Source organism: Coturnix japonica, chromosome 5 (assembly GCF_054131305.1).
Source record: "Coturnix japonica strain WE chromosome 5, WE-NBRP24, whole genome shotgun sequence".
Lineage (NCBI taxonomy): Eukaryota > Metazoa > Chordata > Aves > Galliformes > Phasianidae > Coturnix > Coturnix japonica.
The window spans coordinates 40,899,992-40,926,225 of NC_140667.1; positions in this window are offsets into that span (position 1 = coordinate 40,899,992).

Sequence of the window (26,234 nt, forward strand, 5' to 3'; positions counted from 1 at the left end):
TTTTAAAAACTCCATGGTGACTAATTATAAAAGAAATAGGAGTGCCTCCTATTAGCAAAAATAGGATTGTTGTTCAGCAACCTTGGGAGAATGTGCAGCCAATGATGCTCTGAATTGGTAGTTATTAGATGGGGGGTCTGTGAAGGTTGTTTCAGATTGCTGTTGGCACCTTGCTGCTGAGCTGTGTATATTCAGTGCCACAGTGTCAGCAGCTTGAAATTCCCTGTCTGGATTTTATGCAGCTAATAATCTCCAATTTAGTACTGTTTGAAAAGAAAAAGAATGCAAGCAAAGTGTTGCAATGGAGAAGAGTTCTCTGCAGCTCTCTTTCCAAAGGCAACTCTGACAGTATGTTGTCAGGCACTGCTCACCTGCACCACTGAGTCGTGAACTGAAAAAGCAATTTACTTTAGCTGCTCTGATGCAGACTGGTGTTGATTAACCGAATGCAGACATTTTAAATTGCCTTTGTATTGTAACATAGCTTTGTTGGAACAAAAGGTAGCAACAGTAGGAATTAAACATCTGACAGAGATTTCAACCTACATCCACCTCTTAACCCCTGCGAGCTTCATAAATGCAGGAACACCATTGGATTTCAGTGTTACAGAAGCAGGGAGGCTACATTTCATTTTCACACTGCATGGATGCTGATGATGAAGGAACAAACTGACCAATGAGAACAGACTGGTCTTTACAGGGAATGCTCTTCAGGGTAGTAGTTTAATTCCATTCCAGAATTGGACAAAGCCACAGAATTAATTTCCAGTTCCAATATCTGTGTTTTTGTAATATGAGATTGATATCTCTCAAATAACTGTTGGACAAATGCCTTTGAAATACTGTTATCACCAGAAAGATAAGCTAGACCTATCCACCCCTCCACAGAAGTTGTATTCCAAGAGTTGTTTCAGCAGTAGTTTCTTTAAAATTTGGAATGAAATCAGATAGATTAAGAAAGTGACATTAGAAGAAAATGCACCAACTACAACATAATGTCAGTCTCATTAGAAATCTGTACTTAAGTTAGTAAAACAGAAAGATGGCCAAACACTGGTCAAAGACGCAATTTCTGAGAGGATAGAGACACATTTCCACATAACAGCAATGCAGTTACTACAGTTTAGGCATAGCACTGCTCTGAGCAGATTGACAGCTGTGAAAATGAAGAATCTGCCTTCTTCCATCTTTCATGAATGACTTCAGAATGATTTCAGGGGTAATTCTTCAGCCCGGTGCATATTCTCTGAATGAATACCAAGTCCTTTGACAAACTGAAATAATTTCTCAATTCTTATGTACTTGTTTTTTATCAATAAATTACAAACTTTGACCTGAATTAACAAATGTTTGTTTGTGAACATGTGCAATACAAGATGAAATGCAGTGAGATTAATTTGACTTTGCAAACTGTACTTGCAGCAGAAATTCAAAGCTCTTAGTTTAGTTCTGATCAAATTAACTTGTTTTGAAACTAATGTGTTACAGAAGCCTGTTTCTTTTCAGCTTTGCCAGGACACTTAGTAAACTTCTGTCACCTTTTATGAGGTGTTATATAAAAAGTTCCAGCCAAGAATTAATCAGTATATTGTTACTTAAATATGAGAGCTGTGAAGAATGCAGTTTATATTTTATTTTATTTTATTTTATTTCATTATTTTATCTTATTTTATTTCTTGTTTCACTTGGCTGTATAGAAGACATTTGCAACTGACTGAAATGAGAACGCAATTACCATATATCTCTTCAGTTCTAATTAAAATGTTAATTGGTACTGATTCCTCTTCATACCTGACATTTAGCATCAGTAAATAGCACCAAAGTAAACAGCAACAATAAAAACAACATTTTTTTTCCCATTGAAAAACTGTGAAATCAATATTTCCTTAAATTTTGCAAGCTCTTTTGATGTCAGTGATAAAACATAATTTGCTCAAAATTCTCCAGCACTCTGTGGGTGGAAAACTGCATTTGTAATTAGATATTTCTGCAAGTACCAAGTGCATATCATATACTGCCACACAAACAAACTCTAAATAGGTTGTGCTGAGTAAAGAACAATACTGAATTTGATAGTTTAGTCATGAAGTTAAATGCCAACACTGCGACAGAATTCAGAAAGCGTGAAAATTACAGTGTGCAGCAGTAATGTGAAAAGGAGATAAACAATAGCACAGCTAAAATTCAAAAAAAGACCTCTCTTTACCAAACAAGAATAAATACTGTTTGCTAACATGTCTTTCTCTCTGACAAGCTGAAGTTTGGTTTAAAATACATGTGTGTGCAACATACACAATAACTGCTAGAATCTATCTATCCTTGACTCAACTGTAGGGCATATGAAGGCAAATACTAATCTCATCCTGTAATTTGTCTATTGCTGCTGATATCTCCGAAGAAAATATGCTTTTCCACCTTGTGAAAGAGCATTTCTTACAGAAGGATTTTGTATCTATAATTTTCTTTGCAGGTATACATTGAAAATGCAAATGAATCCATGATAGTATTGCTTAACATAAAATGGAGAGAGAAAAATATATTTGTCATCTCCATTTTAATTTGTAAACTGTTACAATTTGTTTTAAAATGAAAAATACAGGAATATAACGAGAAAAAAGAAAGAATAGCCTCAAAGGGGAAAATATTAAGTTTATACTTGTCTTAATCCCAGACTAACATTATTACTTCTGATCATTTATAATCAGATAAACCAAACAGCATGGACAAACTTAGATCTAGTTACTTCATGTTTATTTTTATTTAACATGTCTTATACTATAGCCTCACATAATGCTCACTCATTATAAAATGAGATGTTCTCTCAAGGCCACCATCTACAAATAAATAGTTGCTGAAATCCCATTTTACTTCATCTCCCACTTAAATAATCCTGCTCAAGACCCTGGGGTTGATCAAGCAGACATAGGCTACATGAGTAAGAATAAATTGCATGGTTCTGTGATTATTATTAACATGCATGTTTACCTCATTCAGTACAGATGAATGTTTTACTTTTCTTGATGGATTGCAGTGCATTTCCATAACTGACAAAACCAATTTGTTTATATTTTTTAGTTCAGATAGTTTTCTGCAGAAAGCTCACTGAAGGCTTATATTACATTTGAAGTTCATTTCCATTCTGAATTTGGCAAGCAGCTTCTTAACATGAAAAAATTATATTTAAATTATCTGTGCTAAATGACAGATTTTGCTTGTGCCTTATACTGTTCTTTTCTATTTTTGCACTATAGATGATTTGGAATGCTGAGCAAGCATGTTAAATTCCTGACATGTATTGAGATTTAATTCAAAATTTAAATGGTACTGACTTGAAATACACCCACTGTTTTCATCAAAGATTGCCATCATATTCTCTTAGGGTTCAGTCTTGCATGATTCTTGATTGTACATGTGGATGACTGAGTCTGCAAGACTTTCAAGCTATGCTTTTCAAGGACAGAGCCGTAATACATATTTACATATTGATTCCAACTTACTCACTTTAGTGACATAAGATAATTTACATGGGTATGATTTTTCCAGACTGATTTTTTCTCACTTAACAGATCAGAAATCAAAGATGGATGACATATTGAACAGATTGATTTTTAGCTCCTATCTAAATCTCCTTACTAATTCAGTTAATAAATTCTCTATTTTAAATCTTTCTCTCCCCCCCCTACCCCTCCCCCTTAATTTTAGGATAGAGAAACAACTTTTTAGCAACTTTACTCTCAAATAATAAAAAGGAATTAAGGTAATTATGGAAATTAGTTTCACAGAAAAAATAAGATATGTAGCGGTCTGAAATTTGATAATTTCTTGAGAATAGGAAAAGAAAGATAAGGGAAAAAGGAGAGGTAGCTACCTTTTTACTGACATCACAGAAATCTGCTGTTTTAAGGATCAAGTAACCTTAAATGCCACAGGGCCATTAAAAGTAATGGGATGTGATCTCAAGTCAGTGAGTGATGTGAAGCCAATTCCTTCTCAGGGGCTCAAGCTGTAACATCCACATTAATGTATTAGTATCAGTAGATGAAACATAACGAATACCACATCTCATTTACATAATGGATGAGACTGGGGAAGCAGTTCCAGATGGCTGATGAGCACCTTGAGCCAAAAGAGGAACTTTTTTTTTGACATATCAGCATCTCCAAGTCTAAAGTGCTGAGATTAGGTCAAGTTGATGAGAACATGCACTTTGAGTGCTTTGTTATCCTTAAGTATAAAGAAACTTAAACTGCCCCTTAAGAACAACAGCATTATGTAGGGCTATGGACTATTTTTGCATGTTGCTGTCATTGGCTCAGGAATTTGCCTCAGGTAGTACAAAGGAAATCAGCACTGTAAACTTTAAGAAAAGTCTTGTTCTCTGACCTTTCCAGCTGAATATGTATTAAAAGAGATCATCAATATGTTCAAAGTCAAAGCTGTAGTTATGTTTTGTGCTTGTTTAGGACTTTAATGCACATAATGCACATTGTGTAGATGTGTACAAATGTTGGATTATTCACAAACTCAGAACAATGCTCAAACATTCAAAAAGTTTATGACAAACCAGAGTTCAATGTCTTTTTACAGTCAAGGGTTTTCTTAATAAATCATCTGTCCAAGCGTCGTACAGTCATAAAATCAAATGTATTAGTTTGGCTCTATCAATGCATTGAATTATTGTAGTTGTTGCTGGGAGGATTCTCTCCAGCCATTGAATGAAGGAACTACTGTTTTTTGATGATTTCTAATTCTTGAACCAAGCTGGTTTTTTGTAAATTAAATGGAGAATTGTAAGAAATGACTTTGCTCAGTCCTGAAAACTGTTGTATTCACAATACAGTTGTGGGAGATTCAGTTGTTTAGCCTTGGGAAAAGGAAGGTGAAGGGAGAACTCATTGCTCTCTGTTCACTACCTGAAATAACTCATTTCATTACCTGAAATGACTCAAGATGAGGCTGAACAAGGTGCTATGATGGACCTTATCCTTACCAGCTAGAAGGGGCTGGTGATTAATATATTCATAGACCCGGATCAGGTCATTTCTCAGTCTTCTTTTCTCAAGGCTAAACAGACCCAGTTCACTTAGCCTTTCTTCACAGGGGAGATGCTCTAGGCCCTTCAACATCTTAGTGGCCCTCCAAGAGATCCCTGTCTTTTTTGTATTAGGAAGCCTATAACTGGACACAGTACTTCAGATGAGGCCTTACCAGGGCAGAGTAGAGAGGGACGATCACCTCCCTTGACCTGCTGGCCACGCTCTTTTTAATACACCCCAGAATGCCACTGGTCTTTTTGGCCACGAGGGCACACTGCTGGCACATGGCCAACCTGTTGTCCACCAGGACACCCAGGTCCCACTCTGCAGAGCTTCTCTCCAGCAAGTCATCCCCCAACCTGTACTGGTGCATGCAATTATTCCCTAGGTGCAAGACTCTACACTTGCTTTTGTTAAACCTCATCTGTTTTCTTACTGCCCAGCAATCTTCAGGATGTCAAAGAGCAACTCTGCTTGCTCTGAAACTAGCTGCCAGGGACTGAAGAAGAGCAGACTTTGACCTTTTCAGGGAGCTATTTGGCAGAGTGACATGAGATAAAGCCTTGGAGAGAAAGGGAGTCCAAGAAAGCTAGTCAGTATTCAAGGGCCACCTCTTTCAAGCCGAGGAGCAGCGCATCCCAGGAAAGAGGATGGCAAGCAAGAACATCTGAAGGCCTCTGCAGATGAACAAGCAGCTTCAAGAGTTACTCTGGTGCAAAAACACAGCAAGAAAGAGTTTTGTGGGAGAGCTACAATGAAGTTGTCCCAGAAGCCACGGATCAGGTTAGGAAAGCTAAAACTCAGACAGCTTTTGTATCTTCAAGCAGACCAAAACTTCCACTCAAATCAGTGTCATCTACAGACTGAGGTTGTACTTAATCCTCTCATTAAGATTGTTAATTAAAAGGCCAGAATAACTGGCCCCAGTACTGAACTCTGGGGACTGTCCCCAACAAGATTTAACTTTATTCACATAAACATTTTTGGCCCAGTCATCCAGCCATTTTTTTATCCAGTGCACAACACATCCATCAACACCACAAATAACCAGTTACTACAGGAGAGTGCTGCAGGAAACAGTTTCAAATAAATTACTGAAGTATGAATAATGATTAAACAAAAAAAGCTAATTGAATGATTTAAAGCACTTTTTTCCACCTTCTTACTATTTTTCCCCATTATTTTCTATTCTTAAAAATCAATTTAAAAAATGCTGTTAATTTGATGTATTTTCCCTTGCCTCTGGTTCATAACCACATTTATGGGTTTTGTATCACTAGGAAGAAGTAATCAAAATGATAACAATATTGAAAGTTGAGGTGAAATTAGGAAGGTATGATACAAATGCATCCCTTTGTGCTACATGAAGCATAAAATGAAAGCATACTTCATTTCAGGGAACTGGCTTTGAAGCACATTTGAGAATAGCAGCTAGATTTATGTTTATTTAATATTAAATTAATATTGATTGAGGTTAAATGACTAAAACATGAATAAAATACACTAATTCATATCATTCTGTACTTTCAACAACTCTATTTTTGTAAGATTAATGAAAAATACAATCTAACAAGTTCATAGCTAGAAATCTGCTTTATTTAGAGATCTCATACTAGCTACTTTGTCTGTCTTCCCCTAATTTGTTCAAACACTTTTCCAATTCTTAAATTAAGCTGGCTTTTTGCTTTTCCCTCAAGACAACTGCACATCATTAGGGAGGTGGTGAAACAAGTACAATTGCAAACATCTGCAACTGTAATACAGTGATGGCACGTGCTGATCTGCAATCAATGTGGCTATCAGAACCACAGCTTTATCTAAAGTTCATCTAAAGTTGCTTAATTATGGATAAATGACCCTGAGATTTCATGCTATCATTATGAGCCTATGACCCCATTCTGATTGCTCAGTAAATTTGTTATATGAAGGGAGAAACTATATAAAGTCAAGTAAGTGTTAAAAAAAGTTTTCCTTATGTTTTTTATTGTTGATATACTTGATCGTTTATACAATATGACATTTCCAGTACTGATACCAAGACCTTTGAAGACCTTTTTCGTTCTTTTTGTTATGAATATTAAAAAGTGTTTTGTAATTGCTAACTACTGTCTTTTATAGCCTGTTAACTTGTATATGATCCTACAACAATATCTACCTAACATATAGAAAGAAAACTAATTACAGAATTTGAGTATACAAAACAAATCTAATATATTCCCAGACACCAATCTGTCACTGTAGTCAGAGAAGCTGTGAACCTATTTCCTTTTAAGGATCAGGTTCTTTGTTTTGTATGGACAGACCTTCAGTTATTGTAAACTGGAATTGCTTCATTGTCTTTAAAGGGTAGTAACAATTCACAACAGCTTAAAATGTGGTGCCTAGTCTCAGCACAGATAGATGAAGGTGGAAACAAAAAAAAGGAACACTCCACATCAATTTAAAAAGAAAAAAAGAAAAAAAAAAAATGAAAGAAAAAAAAAAAAGAAAGAAAGGAAGAAAGGAAGAAAGAAAGAAAGAAAGAAAGAAAGAAAGAAAGAAAGAAAGAAAGAAAGAAAGAAAGAAAGAAAGAAAGAAAGAAAGAAAGAAAGAAAGAAAGAAAGAAAGAAAGAAAGAAAGAAAGAAAGAAAGAAAAGAAAGAAAGAAAGAAAGAAAGAAAGAAAGAAAGAAAGAAAGAAAGAAAGAAAGAAAGAAAGAAAGAAAGAAAGAAAGAAAGAAAGAAAGAAAGAAAGAAAGAAAGAAAGAAAGAAAGAAAGAAAGAAAGAAAGAAAGAAAGAAAGAAAGAAAGAAAGAAAGAAAGAAAGAAAGAAAGAAAGAAAGAAAGAAAGAAAGAAAGAAAGAAAGAAAGAAAGAAAGAAAGAAAGAAAGAAAGAAAGAAAGAAAGAAAGAAAAAGAAAGAAAGAAAGAAAGAAAAGAAAAAAGAAAAAAAAAAAGAACCACTGATCTTAAAACAAGGTAATGGAAAATTTAATGTAAGTTATAAATAGGGTCATTAATTTGATATACAATGCTCTGGCTGCATACTCCATTAAGTGTCCACATTTACTTTGCTGCAACTATGCTACTAACATGACATGCCAAAGTTACTGTGTTAAACCTTTCTATCAGATCATATTTGTGTATTTCAGACTTAGTTAAAATACAGTTTTTATGTTTGTGAAGTGCCAAGTTGATATTGTAATGATTTGCTTTAAAATAAATGCAAATTTAGAAACTTGACTCAAATAATGTCAAATTCTACTTTGACACTATAATGTGTCAAATATAACTATACGGCCAAATTCTACTTGAACCACATACTGCACTCTATACCAGTACTAACATTTATCTCCAGAGGTGTTTTCACACTCGGTATTCCTTAAGGATATAAATAAGGAACTCATTGCCAGATTTGAACTATTACAATTTTAACAAAACAAACAAATAACAACAACAACAACAACAAAACCCCACAAATATTCTCATTTAATTGACTAATTTACTTTTGGCATCCTAAATATTAAAAATCTCTTAGTTCATATTAAAAAGAAAGAATACAGAGATGTAATGAAAAGCTCAAAAATTATATTTTTTCCACATCCCTCACTAACAAGAAGTAATAAAAAATTAATTTCCCATCTTTAAGTACAAAGGAATCATTTTAAAGTGATTAAAACCAAGCTTTGAGTTTTCCTGAATATATATTGATAAATCATTCCAGCTGTTTTTCAAAAAATCTCAGTGATCTAGAAAATAGTCTAAATATGTTGCCATACTTTGAGGATTGGTGTTATCTCATTCTTCAGTGTGTAGCAATTGAGCTAATAAAATGCTTTATTCAATCTAAGCAAAACTTAAGTCAGCTTGAAATTAGTTTTTTATCATAATTTCAGCTTGGGGAAATCAATAGAAAGTTAGAGAACGTTGTATCCGTTCCAAAAAAGTTTTCAAATGCCGTAGTAGTACTGTATAATAGTCTCTTTCATATCCATATAATAGATGTTAAAAAGAGTCAATTAATTCCAATCTGGCTAATGAAGGTAGTTTCTCAACACTTTGGAGCTATCAAACACAGAACATTTGAATGCAGTTATGCTGACAGTACTTTCTGAAAAGCTTCAGGGTCCAGGAAATGGATGAAACTTACAGAGCAAACAAATAGTGGAATGAAAAATAAAAATGGGAGATAAAGTCATAAATTGTCTATATGCCTTTTATCTCTACATATTGTTGCTTCAGATCTGCATAAGAATCCATGTTGAAAATACAAAGGCTGCTCTGAAAATAATGCCTCCTATTTTATTATGATGGCTCACAGTGTCAGAGGAAGATAGAATGTAGAAAGGCAGTAGAGATCAAACCTACATGACAATGTTCCATTATATTTTTTTGCTGTCTGAGAGATGGAGGTAGAGGGGCAGTATGACAAAATTGTGTCTAATGTGGAAGTGCATATCAAGCAAAGCTGTGGAATCTAATTCCTTCTTATGGAAATGCATCCACTGGTATTCATCAGCATTTACTGAATGTTTCTGGAGATCGAAGAGTGGATGTCAGCAAGTGAGGTAGAGGGTAGTACATTTCAGTAGTGGTGACAGCAACAGTAGGTCACCACCACTCCACTGGTAACAGATTTTTACAAACACTGTACAAAGACTCTTGTTCATCACTGGGAAAAGAAAGAAAAAGAAAGAAAGAAAGAAAGAAAGAAAGAAAGAAAGAAAGAAAGAAAGAAAGAAAGAAAGAAAGAAAGAAAGAAAGAAAGAAAGAAAGAAAGAAAGAAAGAAAGAAAGAAAGAAAGAAAGAAAGAAAGAAAGAAAGAAAGAAAGAAAGAAAGAAAGAAAGAAAGAAAGAAAGAAAGAAAGAAAGAAAGAAAGAAAGAAAGAAAGAAAGAGAAAGAAAGAAAGAAAGAAAGAAAGAAAGAAAGAAAGAAAGAAAGGAAAGAAAGAGAAAGGAAGAAGAAAGAGGGAAGGAGGAAGGAAGGAGGGAAGGAGGGAAGGAGGGAAGGAGGGAAGGAAGGAAGGAAGGAAGGAAGGAAGGAAGGAAGGAAGGAAGGAAGGAAGGAAGGAAGGAAGGAAGGAAGGAAGGAAGGAAGGAAGGAAGGAAGGAAGGAAGGAAGGAAGGAAGGAAGGAAGGAAGGAAGGAAGGAAGGAAGGAAGGAAGGAAGGAAGGAAGGAAGGAAGGAAGGAAGGAAGGAAGGAAGGAAGGAAGGAAGGAAGGAAGGAAGGAAGGAAGGAAGGAAGGAAGGAAGGAAGGAAGGAAGGAAGGAAGGAAGGAAGGAAGGAAGGAAGGAAGGAAGGAAGGAAGGAAGGAAGGAAGGAAGGAAGGAAGGAAGGAAGGAAGGAAGGAAGGAAGGAAGGAAGGAAGGAAGGAAGGAAGGAAGGAAGGAAGGAAGGAAGGAAGAAAAGCGTAATTAACTGTGGTTGAAAGCTAGTGTTTTGTAGCTGAGTATTTATTCTATCAAACAGTGTCATTGTGCTCTTTGTGTTTATAGTTTCCATGGAAGTAATTCAGAAGCATTACTTTCAGAGTGATCTACATATACTGTATTTACATTATGGTCAATGGTTTGTCTATACTGCAAATTTCAACTACACCATTAAGAATGACATCTATTTTCCTCCTAAAGAAAGGTGTAGAACAGGAATAGCAGGGGACATGTCATAGATTAGGACTGTTGTATGTTGACAGAGCAACATGTACACCTGTCATAGCCATGGGATTAAATATAGCTTAAGATGCACTAGAAGAGGATATCAAGAACCCTGTATGCCCATTAATGCTAATATTCAGATCTTAGCTTCATGAGCACTGTTTTCATTAGTATTGTCATCAATAATAATAAATTAATGCATATCTGAAGATCAGGAGCCTACAAGGCAGGGATTCTGGCTGCAAATCACAGAAGGCTCTACTTTTTACTTTTCTAAAAATGAAATAAAATGAGAGTGGGCTACATTTTAGGAATGTTACAATAACAGTGAACTAATACCATTGTAGGGTTTACTCAGCATTTTTTTTCCAGAAGCTGTGGAAAGCTGAGGCTCATACAAATGATATCTGGATTTGTCACAAGTAATAATACCAAGCATTTTTAGGAGTGTATTCTCGACCAGTGTTTTCTACATCACAAAGTGTTCTGTAGCATATTTTATTTATATTTTATTCAATTTTTTATGTATTGGTATTTAGTTCAAGATTAATTTTCTATTGTTTCTATTGTTTTTCTGTTATTCATTCATAGTGCCATCTTTCACAGTTACATTAACTCACACTGCGTCTGAGATCTTGAAAGTAACAGAGCTGATCCATTTAGAAATGTAACTCCAGGTATTCCCAGTGGCTGAATTTTTTAATGTAGCTGTCTCCAAGCTTGTCTCTCATATGCCATGGGTACCACATTTCCCAATAGATCTTCTTATATTGCTTGCAGCTACAGGTAGTCAAAAATTTTAAACTTGAAGATGTCAACAAAAGCAATCTTAGGAGTACTGCCTGTATTGTATAAGATACTGATTGTCATTTGAGAGCAATTCCTGTGTTCTGCTGCTGAAAGATTCTTGGGAGCTCCAGAAATTTTCTACCTGGTCAAAACTGCAACAGCAAAGAACTGAAGGTCCCTCTGCTTAGTCTGAGAGAATTGGGGCTCTTCAGCCTGGAATAGAGAAGGCTCCATGGGCCCCTTATAGAAGCCTTCCAGTACCTGAAGGGGGCCTACAGGAAAGCTAGGGAGGAACTATTTGTACGGATGTAGGGATAGGATGAGTGGAAACAGCTTTAAACTGGAAGAGGGTAGATTTCGACTAGGTATTACAAATAAAATCTTTACTGTGAAGGTGGTTACAAACCGGAGCAGGTTGCCCAAAGAGGGTGTGGATATCCCCTCCCTGGAGGCATTCAGTGCCAGACTAGATGGGGCTTTGAGCAACCTGGTCTAGTGGGAGGTGTCCTTGCCTATAGGAGGAGGATTAAAACTAGATAATCCCTTCCAACACAAACCACTCTATGATTTTATGATTCTAAGTACAGTATCTTAGATCAACTAGAAAATTATGGTTGGCTTACCATGACACAAAGGACAATCTTAAGATTAAGAGTGAAAACTGTAGTTACTTACTGCTACTGTGATATCCAATCACAAAATCATAGAATCACTGAATGTCTTGGGTTGGAAGGGATGTCAAGGTTCATCAGATTCCAACCACCCTGCCTCAAGCAGGGTTGCCAGCTGCTAGATCAAGTACTAAATCAGATTGCCCAGTGCCCCATCCAACCTGGCCCTGAAGACCTCCAGGAATGGGACATCTGCAACCTCTCTGGGCAACCTCTTCTAGCACCTGACCACCCTCTCAGTAAAATACTTCCCTCTGATATATAATCTAAGTCCTATCACTATCTATCTGCGTAAAAAAAGTGTTTTCCTTCCTGTTTATAAACTGTCTTTAAAAACTGGAAGGCTGCAATGAGGTCTCCCTGCAGCCTTCTCTTTTCCAAGCTGAGCATACTGAGTTCATTCAGCCTGTCTTCACAGGGTAGGTTCTCCTGCCTTCTGCTTATCTTCATGACCCTCCTGTAGACCCTCTCCAAAAGCTCTACATCTTTCCTGTGTTGGGGATCCCAGACTTGGACACATTACTCCAGGTGGGCCCTCAGTAAGGCAGAGTAGAGGGGGACAGTCATCTCCCTTACCCTGCTGGCCACCCCTCTTCTGATGGAACCCAGAACATATACCATTGTCCTTCTGGGCTGCAAGTGTACACTGAGTTTCTATACTAGTCTGCATTCAGAGTATCAGCCTGCAAATACTTGCAGAAACCTTAATTTTTCACATTTCTTGCAATGGATTCCATAGAAGAGCATAATTTATCTGTTTATTTATTTTCTACAAAAATAAATAAATAAATAAATCATATTTCTTATGAGATCACCCCCCGACTTGCAGGGAAAACTTGCAGCCTTCATATCATTAATATCTGACCAAAAACTCAGCGTGAAATAACAACCCTATACAAAGTAATGTGCTTCTAACATTGACCTCATTATGGCCAACAGTTGGTGCTCTTAAGGTCTGAACTCATTACCATAACTGTTAAACTGATGCAATTACTAAAGGTTAATTTGAAGGAAGGTTCCTTATGTCTCACCTTGCCCACCACTCTGAATCATCACTAGTTACAACATGGAAGAGAGTCAGAGGATTAATCCGATTTCTATTTTACTGGCAAACAGGATGTAAACCAAGAGCAAATGGCACTGTAGAGAACTTATAATGGAAAGCACAAAGAGAAGATGGAAGGAAATCTAGAAGAGGAGAAAGGGAGATTGTTTATCCCCAAGTCCTGTATGTGCTGATGTATGATAAGTTTGGCCATGAGTAACAACAGTTGATCATTTCCATGGCCTTCCAGTTGTACACCCAAAATGTTCCTCCTTGTAAAAAAGAATAATAAAAAACAATTTATTTGAGGGAAAAAGAGGATATATTGAGCAAGCCTGTATACTCTTAAAACCAAAATACTCTCTGTAAACCTTTCTGTATTCTGAAACAAACATCTAATTAAAAAAAAAAATTAAAAAAAATCTGTTAAAATGAAGCATTTTCCTTGGTAAGAAGGTTTCATACTGAGTATGCTTATGCTGAAATACCAGCTGTGAAATGCTGTGCATGAAGTCAAGAAAATGCCTAATCTTCCAGTCACTGGTATTTTGCTTATGTATTCAGCATACGTTATTCTTGTTCTTAGTGCTGTTAAAGAACATGGTTTAAAAACTAGCATTGTCTTTGTTCAGTGACAATGATTTGAATGAATTAGCGTTCAAAAATGTATTTTTTCTCTTACTTGAAATTCAAAGACAGAATCTTTCATACAGTGAGTGATTCCAAATGGCACTTGGAAGAAGTATAGAAAAATACAGTAATAATAATACCGTAGTAACATTAGATAGATAAATAAATAGATAGATGCATAGATAGATATGTACATACTCTAGTTATTCCAGGTGGATATCTGCAAGTTGCTCATAGTATAACCTTAGGATGACATGACAGTTTCTACAAGCAAATATGTAAAACTTCTTTTTATTAATCACAGGCTTTTATGAAAGCCACAGGACGCTTATGGCCTTGACATTAAACATAGGAAAACTGTGCTCTGACTGGTCTTGGCTTCTTTCCATCCTGAAACTTAAAGTCATAGTCATGGCATAGCTCCGTTTAACCTAAGTACAGATCTATTGAGGTCACTGATCTCTTCTCTGAAATTAATTAGATAATTAGAAACTCAGTTTTTTCCATAGAGAATTTGGAATTTTTTATTATGAAACTATCTCCATTATTCTGGACAACGGGTTGACCATGAGCCAGCAGTGACACCAGAACAAGCTGCCCAGAGTGACTGTGGATTCTCTTTCTCTCTAGATTTTCAAAACCTGCCTGGATGCTTTCCTGTATAACTCACTCTAGGGAACCTGCTTTAGCAGGTGAGTAGGGCTAGGTGACCTTAATAGATCCAATCCAACCCCTACAATTCTGTGTTTCTGCCATTAATAAGTAAGAATACAAAAGTGTTTTTTGCTTTCCTCAGTTGATTTCTTACATTTGTCTGAAGCATCATAACCAAAAATTGTCATGGAATCTTTTCTCCTGCATCAGGAAATAGAACTGTATCAACATATTTCATCTGTGGGAAGGATTTTCTCTAGTGATGATAGTGGGATGAAAAGTCAGCTTACTGTGCTGTGTATGGATGTGGGGTGGAGCACGGCATTGTATAACTGTGAGAAAAACCATTTCCTAATGTAATTTGATTGAGATCAGGTTTAGACAATAGCTCAGATGAAAGTCTTTTGTTGTAAAATTTAAAGCAAATTTTGCAATCTTATATAATCTGGTTAGTTACAGATGTACTGAGTTAGATACTGACACACTTCAGTGGTTATACTGACTGCTACTCCTAGTCTATTATGGTTTGTCCTTGTGACAATAACAGTAGGTATTGGAGATGACAGACACAGACATTAGGATTATATTTGCAAGAGGATGCCCACAGATAAATTTTGAAAGAATATTAAAATTTATCAAATTAAATAAAAAAAAAAAAAAGAAAGAAAAAGCATAAATAAAACTACACAGAACTGAAAGGAAAATAAAACTATATATTTTATGATTCAGTGGGTTTTTTTACTTTTATTTTTATTTTTGCAAATTTCACCAGAATTGTGACCAGCTACCTAAAAGAAAGGAAATCTGTGATCACTGCTGCTAATGTTACTTCACTGCTTCAGCATTTCAAACATAAATTTAAATCTGGAAAATATGAGCACATCTCTGGATTTTTATGGTCTCTTCTTTGGAAGAAAAGGTCTGGTTAATATTGCAGTTGTTTTAGTATCTCCAAGCTCACTAAAGCTACGTGGATTCTTGCATTCATGCTGGAACTCAAAATACATCCTAACAAGCCATTACCTGTGCAGATGTGACTGCATTTAGCAGTCCTCAAGGTGACATCCGCTACCATAGATTTGCATCCCAGTCCTGCATTTCATTGTTTGATATCAAGAGTAGAACTTGTTCTTCTAGGCTAACTAATTACTTTTCCTTCCCTCCTTGTTGCCACAGGAAGTTGCTTATAGGCCTTTTGGATAATCTTAAAAAACAAAAACAAAAACAAAAACATACAAATACTTGCAAAACACTTCAGATATGCTCTAAGGGAGGAAAAAGATCTCAGAACTGTTGCAGAAAATGGGCTCAGTTGGTGTGAAATTGTGCTGTCTGCCAACATTTTCACTCATGGCTTGTAACAGACTCTGAGGTGGAAGGGCAGGCAGATTAAGGAGGAGAGGGGAGTGCTGTTCACAAGTCATTTAATTCACTGCCTTTAAGAAGAGGAATGGCAGCAACTACTGCCTGACTGACTTTCATGTAATTAGGAGAGGCTCCTACTCAGAATGCAACTCTTGGCTGTGGACATTAATATGACCTGAAGAGGCTCCTGACCAGAGTGTAAGCCTTGATTACTTTTTATGTCCACCTGGCATGACAAAGAATATACTGGTTTAGGCCAATTTAGTTCAGAGTAAGCCATATGATGCAAAGGAAAATATAATGCATTTCAAAATTGTAACTGAGATCAGGAGTTGTCACAGCCAGCATCTTCCTGATGAAAGAGGAGAAGTATTTACAGAGTCTAGTTTCCAACATGTAAATTCAGGTGCTTCTCTCAAAAACTTTATTTTTCTAGGCACTCTGTAGTGTGATCTATTTATCAGTGGAGATAAATAGATCAAGATTGGAAATATTAATTTAGTACTTAACAGCAGAGACAGATTATAGAGAATATTATTCAAGGCGAAATTTGCTCCATTTCCTCTATGTAAAATTGCAGTATATTGAGGTTATCTCACAGTCTTTCCCTTTTTTTGTCCTTCCAGCTGTGCTCTCCCTCCTTCAAAGAGCATTTGCAGAGTACATTGGAGTAGAAATACCACGTGCATCCCCACTTGTATAATTTGTAAGAGTAGTCCTCTCTCTTCCAGTTACTTTAAAAATGTAAAATCTGATAGGGTAAATGTAATATTTATGGAACGAAAGGAAACTTTTAAAAGAATTTTAGAGTAGATGCCTGTGTACTGCCAACAAAAATAAGGAAAATTATAGCACTAAAGAAAAGAAGAAATCACACCTGTCCAAGTACAGCACTGTATCAAGGAAGAATAATTCACTTTGTCCTACCTTGGGGTTAAATGCTCACTGCTGCTTCGGAAAGCTTGTGTTTCTTTTGTGCTGTGTATGTCTGTGAATGTTTTATGAACCCAAGCAAGCTTAGGAATCAAGTTTCTTAGACAGACACAGTTTATTCAGAAGAATAAAGATACAGCAGAAAGTTATTGATTTTTGAGGAAACTACGTCTTGTGAAAAATTAACCAGACATTCCTTCCAAATCAATACAATTACCCTTGCTGTTTCAGGACTTCTTAATCAGAGACACAGAGTGCTCCCAGTGAAAAATACGGAGGTCACTCCAGAAATAATGCTTCCTATTTATCTCCATGGAAACTACAACACATACAAAGAACACAATAATACTACTTGATAGAGCAAAATCTCAGTTACAAAACACTGTTTTTCAATATAGCTACCACCACTAGCAATGCATTTCCACCAATGACAGGCAGTCTGCCTGCTCTGCTGGTAGAAATGTGCACCAGCAGAGATGACGCACTGTCATTGTCACCTCTGCTGAAACACACCACATTTTGATCTCCATTAAAGTATAGAAAGCACTGGTGAACATCAAAGGTGCAATCATTTCAATATGGAAAAATTCAGTTCCACACCTTTGCTTCATTCCCACTTTCGCATCAGATGCCATTTTGTCAGGCTGACATTTGCTGCCATTTATTGCACAGCAAAAACATTTAAGGAATACTGGCAGGAAGGTGTGTGAAACAACACAGATCATGGCCCGAGTGACTGACTAGCCCATGAGAAAGAGTTTGCACTGTCATGGGATCACAAGTAAACTAACTCTAGTTTCTGCGCATAGAAGTAATTTGTGAGAAACTGCTCTGCAGCTGTAACTAAGTATCCTTGTTTTCTGTGAATGACCTTGACGATCCTGATGTATGGTGCTTTACTGCCTCTATTATATACAGCCACAGAACTAAAAGAGGTTAGTGGACATCTTGCCAGCCTGCTGCCGCCTGTATCTAATGGGGGTAATCTTAGGGTAAGCATTTTATCTAATCTCTGCCATTGGTATTGAGAACTTGGCAAAGGCTGACCTGTTCTCTGCATTTGGTAACTTACTTACCTATTAAACGGAAATGTTAACTTGCCTCTGTATACTTTCTTTGGGATCAGTAAGCTTTACACAGAAGTGCTGATGTTTTTGCATTACAGAAGTTTCAACCTCTACTGCCATCCTACCAACATCTATTCCTGACATCATAGGCAACGTAATAAAATAGGAAGCATTACACCTTCGAAGCAGTCTTCATAGACTGCACCATCATTCCTTTCATATAAGCTAACTTTTGTAGTTCCCTTCACATAGACCTCTATTTCCTACTAGCGTTTCTGTATGCATGTGTATGCATGAGTATTCCTGTACAGGACACATGTTCTTATGATGGGAGAGACTCTTCTTAACTTGTTTGACAAATTTAGATGTGTGACAAATGTAGGAAACTTTTATAAGACAAAGTATCTTTTTAGTGGATGAATTGAAAACACAAAATTTATACCATTTTTTTGGTAATAACTAAAAGTTGTTTTTTAAGAAATATTACATGGAGATAAACAGTATGTTCACTCTCCCAGGGATGCCTCTGTTGAAAACCATCAATAAAGCTGACAACAGGTACCAAATCTGCAAGATTTTTTGATATCCAAAGCAGATACTACATGCTGTAGTTGCCAAACAACTAAAGAAACTGCAGTTAGTAACAGATACCTTCCAGTCACAGAATGTAGTTGCTTTATAGACCTAGAGCAATTATTTCCTTGCTGTTCACAAGCATTGTTCTATAACTGCTCTCTTGTTTCAAAATGACATCTTTTAAAAATTACATTTATTTATTTTATTATTTATCTCCTCACAGTTATTCAATGTCAGCTTTCCTGAACTTTCTGGAAGCCAGTTGGCTTTGAAATAATTTTGTCATGTTGACAAGAGTAACTTTTTTTACTGAAAAGGCATTGCAAATATTACTTCATGCTTAATATCTTCTGTGACTGTGCTACAGTAGTTTCATACATCTTCATTTCTCATTTCACGAAATCAACTGATGCTTTCTATTTAATAATACACATAAATTGGCAGAAAATAATAGAATTAATAGCAGTCACTACCTAGATCAGACATAGGACTGAATAGAAAGCAAACAAACAAACAAAAAAGTATTAAAAAGAATGCATTCTTCTGTCTAAATGTAAGAATTACAAATGGATTTGCTCCTGTATATCAACCACTGATGTAGCGTACATTTCTGAGATTATGGTGGGAACTAGTCCCTATAACAGGCAACTCATAACAGGAATTTAATCTGTGTGACCAGAGTGAACTTTCTTCAGGAGCCTAAAGTATGCGGCTTGGGTAAAAATACCAATATTTGTGACTGCTGCTTGGACATGACTTCAGTAGAAATGCATGTAACCCACTGATTTTAAGCCCTTGTCAAAACTTGCTTTGCTGCAGTTTTTAATCCATAACATCATAATCCATTTTATCAAAATTACACCTGTGTGTACCTTAAACCTCTAAAGATAGTTATGCCCATTCTTGAGATCTGTTCATAAATTCCCAGAGCATATTCTCATTTATGGTGGGAGAAGTCTAATCTGAGAAGGCAGTTAATTATATTCTTAAATTCTTATTTTTTTTTTTTAATTTAAATTCTTATTCTTAAATTCTTAATTATAATCATCCTGGGCATTAGGTATTACTGCAGAACTTTTGAGAAGGTTGTGGTATCAAGTGCTGCTATTTAAACCAAACTTCCCCTTGACTGACTCAACACTTATTTTCACAAAGCATATCCATTATGTTGCATTGTTTTCTGTCTCTTTGATTGCTACATAGTTTAAATAGAGTGCTGAAAGAAGCTAAGCGATCATTTTGTATATAACTTGTAAAGTGCTTTGGAATTCATCTGGGTGAATCATGCTATATTAATAGTACAATAAGAATTTTTTTTGTATCTGTTTTATGAGTCAATAAACTACTATAGAAAATAAATTACTTTATGACATGGGAATATATATATTGGCTAGCAAAGGCCAGAAAGGTACAGAAGAGAGCAGCCAAGCTGCAAAGGTCAGATCTTCTTGGAGTAGTGAGTTACGGATCAGGAATTGAGAAACAGTCTTCATCTTTCTGGAGTAATTTAATTATATATACACACACATATTATTTAAATATATATGTATATAAATAATGTACGTGTATGCATATATGTATTTTCAATAAACTGCTAAAACGAAAAAAGTAGGAAGCTTCAAAATATAAAACAACAGAACATTGGAATATCTCAAAACAAGAAGTATGGAACACCATGAATAGTCTGCATCAGGAGTGTAAAATTGTATATGTCTTAGTTCAGAAGCAACTCACAATATGCCTAGTATTTAAAAAAAAAAAAAAAAAGACAGATTAGATAAATAGATAAATGTGTAACTTGTAACATGTCTTTTCATTGCACAGAATCAGATGTCAGGCAAGGGAGACAAGTATTTAAATACTTTAACAGAGCTTTTAAGAGCTCAAATTTATATCTACACAAGCTGTGCTGTTTTAAGGGAAGTTCAAATAAGTTTTCATTATTAAAAATGTTAAGAGGGAAAGAAAAAAAGAAGATTAAAAAGAGATAGATAACCAGTCCTACAACTAGTATCAGACCTGCTGACAGTGAGGCTCTGAGAGGTATAGAATGAAGAAGGGAAGCATCGGCAATAAGAAACAGAAGCAGCAGTTTTTTAATTCCTTGCCAAAAGCAGGAAGATAACGGACTGTAGTGTACCTCCAAGAGTAGGTGTTTAACAGCCCAAAGAACCCTATGGTTCATGAGGACAGAGTTACTTCCATAGGTTGATTCAACAAAAAGAGAAACATGTATGAAACTCAGCTTTCTGCAAGCTAGACTAGCTAGACATTAAAGCAGGAGCATCTGGGCAGCAGTGTGGACCTGAATATATCAGATCCTGATGCTTTTCCAGAATAATCCCTATCTCACTTGTCAGTCAAGAAAGATGATATACATGTGGTCAACTGATATATACTGTCAAGAGCTCATGCATAGCAAAAGAATACACAGTCCTCTAAAACATCATCTATCACTACCTGTTGCTGAAGAGAAGCTATCACAGCTAGTTTTGTTTTCTCAATAGTAACAGAAAGCCTATCAAGATCAGTAGCAAACTCCTGAAAGACTTGTTTATTGCTGTTAGATAACCATTAAGAGTTTTATTTTGGTAGGACCGTAAGCAAATTAAATACATCTATTTGCATTTTATTCCAAAGCAGTAAACCCTTTATAGTTTTTAATAAAGATATACACAATACCATAAACTTGGTACATATCCAGTACTTGTAGAATTGAGAGATGCTAGACAAACTGTGCTCACAATATCAATTTCTTTCATTATTTATGATTTTGAGTAACAACATTAGTCACAAACATATGTTATTGCAAGATACTTAATAATATTCTCCCCTCCCACACATGCTTAGATCTCAGTTCAATTCTGCTGGCTTATCGCTTACGTAATGTTTGTCAGGGCAAACACAGGAATGCAATTGCAAGTGGCCGGTAGCCAGAGGAAGTACCCTGCACTTTCTGACCCTCATGTGATAATTTTATTATTAATCATGGCAACAAAATTGATTTCTGTAGTAATTGTAATGCCAAATTGTACTGTAGTGAATGCTTATAACTGGAGTTGCGAATGAACCGTGCAAGAAGTTTTAAAACCTAGGGGAAGTGAAGACTGATCTTCATTTTATGTTCAATTCAATTAGGACACATATATTGATCCAGAAAAATTGGAGCACCAGTATCCACAAATATAAAAGTAAAAAACTGATAATTACATGTCCATTGATTTTTTATATCAGCCATTAACATAAATCTTCCTTAGTAGAAGGCAAAGGAGGAAAGAAAGTTATCTATATGAATCGGCAATAACAGAAAAATGGGCCTGAAAAAGAGAAAAATAGAATAGGGAAGAAAAACTGTTTGCCACTAAGTTGATGGTAACCCACCAATAAGGCCCCCTCAGAAGTGTATAAAATTATTATAAGGTTGCTACCTCCAACTTTTAAAGTTAACTACTACTGTTTGGTATCAATAGCACAAGTGGTGCTAAACTATTAAAGAAGTACTTCGTGGGTATAGCTTGTACCTTAGGCTTACAGAAAAGAAGTCAAATGGTACCTTTTTTTTTTTTAGTAGTCTTTCAGCTACTCATGTTTTTAGCCGTTGTTGTACAATAAGAGCTTTCTCAACTTCCTTATGCTAAGCCTGCATATGTATATGATAATGATACAGTCCTTATGACTTAGTGCTATGACACTTAATTTTCCAGGATGCACTCAGAATGATTTGTGCTATAAAGATGTCAAATAAACAAAGACTGTGCTTCAGACTCACAATGATAGATTTAACTTTCCAAAATAACAGTAGATTTTTTGTTGTTATATAAATTTGTCACAAACACCAATTAAGCTTTACACTGGCAGAACTGAAAACCTGCAAGAAAGTCTGTTTTGATACTTTCTGGCGATATACCCTCTTATGTCTAAAAGAGTCTGTGTGCACCTAACTGCAGCTGCTTGTACAATAAAATAATTTAAAATGGGCCACTTGTACTTGCAGAGAGATCTAACATTTCAGATTGGCTCCTTTCATTTGTGAGCCAAAGGGAAAACTTTTTTGGGTTTTGCTTATGTAAGATCTTCTGGAAAGACAAGCTGTTTATTTCTTACAAATCCATGACTGTGTATCTAAGCTACTTAAAGAATCTGTGATCAGAAGCAAAGAAAATATAATTGCTGGATATTTCTAAAGTATTCAAAATACTGTGGAATCAAGGCTGCATCTAGGCACTAAGAAAATATGTCTTGAAGAATCACAGTGACATTTTAAAATTCTCTTTGAAGCTTTCTTAGAAGTAAAAATTAAGTATTAAAAGTTGAAAAAGACTAGATAGGTCCATTCTATTCCATTCCAAAATAGTTTTGTTACCACCTGCTGAACTACTGCTATTCACAAAGCTACTTTAACTGCCCTGAATGTGGTTTCAATTACTTCGTATGTTACAAATGTCAAGTGAAAGAAAATAGGCATGAATTTTTGAATAAATGTGCCTACCTCTCCCTACTGATGTAATTTTTAAGTTCAGAATTTGAGAACATTCAGCTGAACTTATAAAGTTCTTCAGGAAGCTTGGTTATTAGCTTTCAGGCTTCAGCTGCCTTCCTGCTTTTACAGTCCTCTATGAATACCATGTTAACTATGCATCTAGGAGAGGCAACTTTAATTAATATTGCACAAGTATTTGATGACATCCAGGTGAAGGTAATAGGTCCAGAGTTTACGTTAGCAAAAATGGCTTAAATGCCTGACTGATTTTCAGGAACTGAAGTTGCTTAATACTGTATTGCTTCCTTGTGGAGTATGGAGTAGAAAATGCAGAGATTAAAATATATTCAGAATGTCATACCATCAAAGTTAGAAGAAATACAAGGAGGCTCTACTGGCCATCACCTGGCTAATAAGTACTTATGGGGTGCCTTATCTGATACCTCTCTTATTTTTCTAATGCTTTTTGCAGTCTTCCCTTCTTTCATGAGCTAGTTTGGCACTCTTTCTCACATTACTATATTTAAGGTAGTTTAAGTGAATACAAGAGACATATTGGAGTAAAGCATGGAGTAAATCTTTCTATCAGTCTGAGGCTAATAGTGAAGATTATATATAATATGTATTGATGTTAAAAATACTTTATATATATGTGTATATATTTCTGGCATATTGAGCCAAATCTCATTAACAAATAATAAAAGAGATTAAAATGATCTCAGATATTTTTGTTAGGATTCATTTTCATTTATCTGATTCATCCTGCAGAAGTTTATCTTAAGTTTTTTAAAGAACAAAGCCTCTCTTGAGACTCTATTACTACTTCAAGACTTCAGCTGCATTGGCAACACTTGGGAAGCATCGCTGCCCTGAAAGTTCAGCCCTCATTAAATAAGAGAGAACAGAATGTGCCTATCTGAAGACAGAATTCGACCTTTACTCTCTCAACTATTCAACTCTCATACCAAGTGAATACCAGAGCAGAAAAAATTTGAATAAATACACATATAAAAGTGTAACACATCAGTAATGGCATACAGGCATCTTCAAAACAATTCCAGTTGTGAATTCCAGCTTTAATTTTTATTCAACTTGTGTAAGTTGTTTTCCATAACCTTAGCTTTATTTCTACACACAGCTCTGAAACTTCTAAATGGATATTATCTAGTCAGCTTCACATATCATTTTAAAAAGAAAAAAAGGAAATAAAAGGAAAGAAAAGAAGAACTTGTTTTGTTTAGTTGAAAAGGTACAATCTGTCAAAGAAAAAATAAATAACTGCACAGTGCTGAAATGCTAACTCATTCAAAATTAACATCTCTTTTCCCTGGGAAGAGAAAAATCTATATCAAGAATCACCCACAAAAAAAAAAATAAATCTTCCAATATCCCTTATATTCAGTAGAATTATCTCCGCTTTCTTCAAATAGGATATTTTCTGCTTTTAAACAGCTCCTTTTTTTTAATTATAGTGCAAATGCATTACAAGATTAGATCTGCTGTAACAAGCAGAATATACCCTTGAAGGCATTAGGAGAAGCTGCCCATGAAGGGAGAACAAGATCATAAGATTCTCAAGAATTAAGGTGAAATTATACTTAAGAGGAAAATGATTAAGTTTAGTAGAATGACATTCTATAAAATAGTTATCCTATATGCACCGACCTTCCCCTTTTATTATTCCCTTTACTTCTAGTTCTGAGTACCTTGAACTTGCCTATGAAAAAAGGATTTATGAGGAAAAAATATTTTACTGAACAGTAATTAGTTAACATGTCCATGTTCAGAAGTATTTGTCTTAATTTGTTTTTTTCCTCTGCAGGATAAGCAATAATTGTAAAAAATATTCTAAAAGATAAATCTTATTTATTAAAACAAATCATCCCAAATGATGATGAGACAAGGAGACAAATATTGACAATTCATATATCTTCTCATACGGTAAGAGAAATGAGAAGACAAAAGAAACTGCACTGACTAAGTTGGAAAATGCCACCAAAATGATTAGAAATTGCTAAGTTGTAGAACAATAGACTAGATAACTGTTTGTTTCCAGTTTGCTTCATAATTCATAAAAGGGAAAAGCTATCAGAGAGTCAAAACTGAAACTACATAAAGTAACACAGAGTTAAATTAAAATTTTCGAAGATGTTAAATACTGTAAAAGATCAAAGCTATTCTCACTCAAATAAAAACCTGAAAGAAAATTTCCTGAAATAAAACAATAGAGATACCATTTCTTTCACACCTTATCTGAACTTAAATTTTGGCAATTGTGATACAAACAAACATACAAAACATTTCAATTGTATGAATCATTGAATGAACCTCAGAAGTAAAAGAAGAAACATTTCATCAAGGAGTATATAAATTATGATTCGTATGCATGTTAAATTTAGGACCAGGTTTCTAAAGCAGAGAGGATTTGATACTAAACTCAGTATGATCCTAAATCTCTATTTAGTTAATGAAACTCTTACTTTCAATTCTTGCTAGAATCAAGAGGAAAATGTACAATTAAAATACTCCAGTCACCTTAGAAGCCTTCTGCTTTTGCAGACCAGTGAAACATTTAACAAGATTTGTTAAACTGTTCTCATTATCGAAAGAACTTTAGCACTGTACAATAATCAGTATTCAAAACGTTCATCATTTTAGTACCATTACTAAATTTTACACTGTACTGACAATCATTTGGGGGAAAAAAATACCAGTTAGTGACAGGAATTTGCAGAATGAACTAAAAAGAAATTATAACTTGATAAGATTTCAAATATTCGCCTAACTCAATTTCTGTTATATAGACCCCTGCTTTTCTAGCAACATTTGATCTCCTCATCAATTAGTACTAGAAAAGAACATAAAGAATGCATATTTGTTAAAAGGAGCCAAGAATGGCTATAAAAAGAATACAGTATATTTATTCAGATTTTTTTTCTGAAAAGTGACATGATATAAAATATAATATATATTGATATATATATATAAATACATTTGATTGATTCTAGATAATTGTATCTCAAATGTTCCAAGTTAATTTAACTCATTATCAAGATCAAGCTTGGTTTAACACACCGTGAGATTTCAAATTAAAAGAAAGATTCTGTAAGCTAGCTTACTAGTATTGTCAGTATCATCAGAAACACACATCATACTCTTATGAGGAGTTAGCATCCTTGGGCCCATTTTAGAGGAATGAGCACAAGGCAGGCACCCCAAAAGAGGAAAATTCAGTGACAAAACAATTGCCCAGAAAATTTTTAAAAAAGGCTTAATTCCTATCTCTTTCTGTAGCAATATGAATCTATACATTCCCCCTCTCACTGGCTACTAAATTATAAAATAAATTAAAAAAA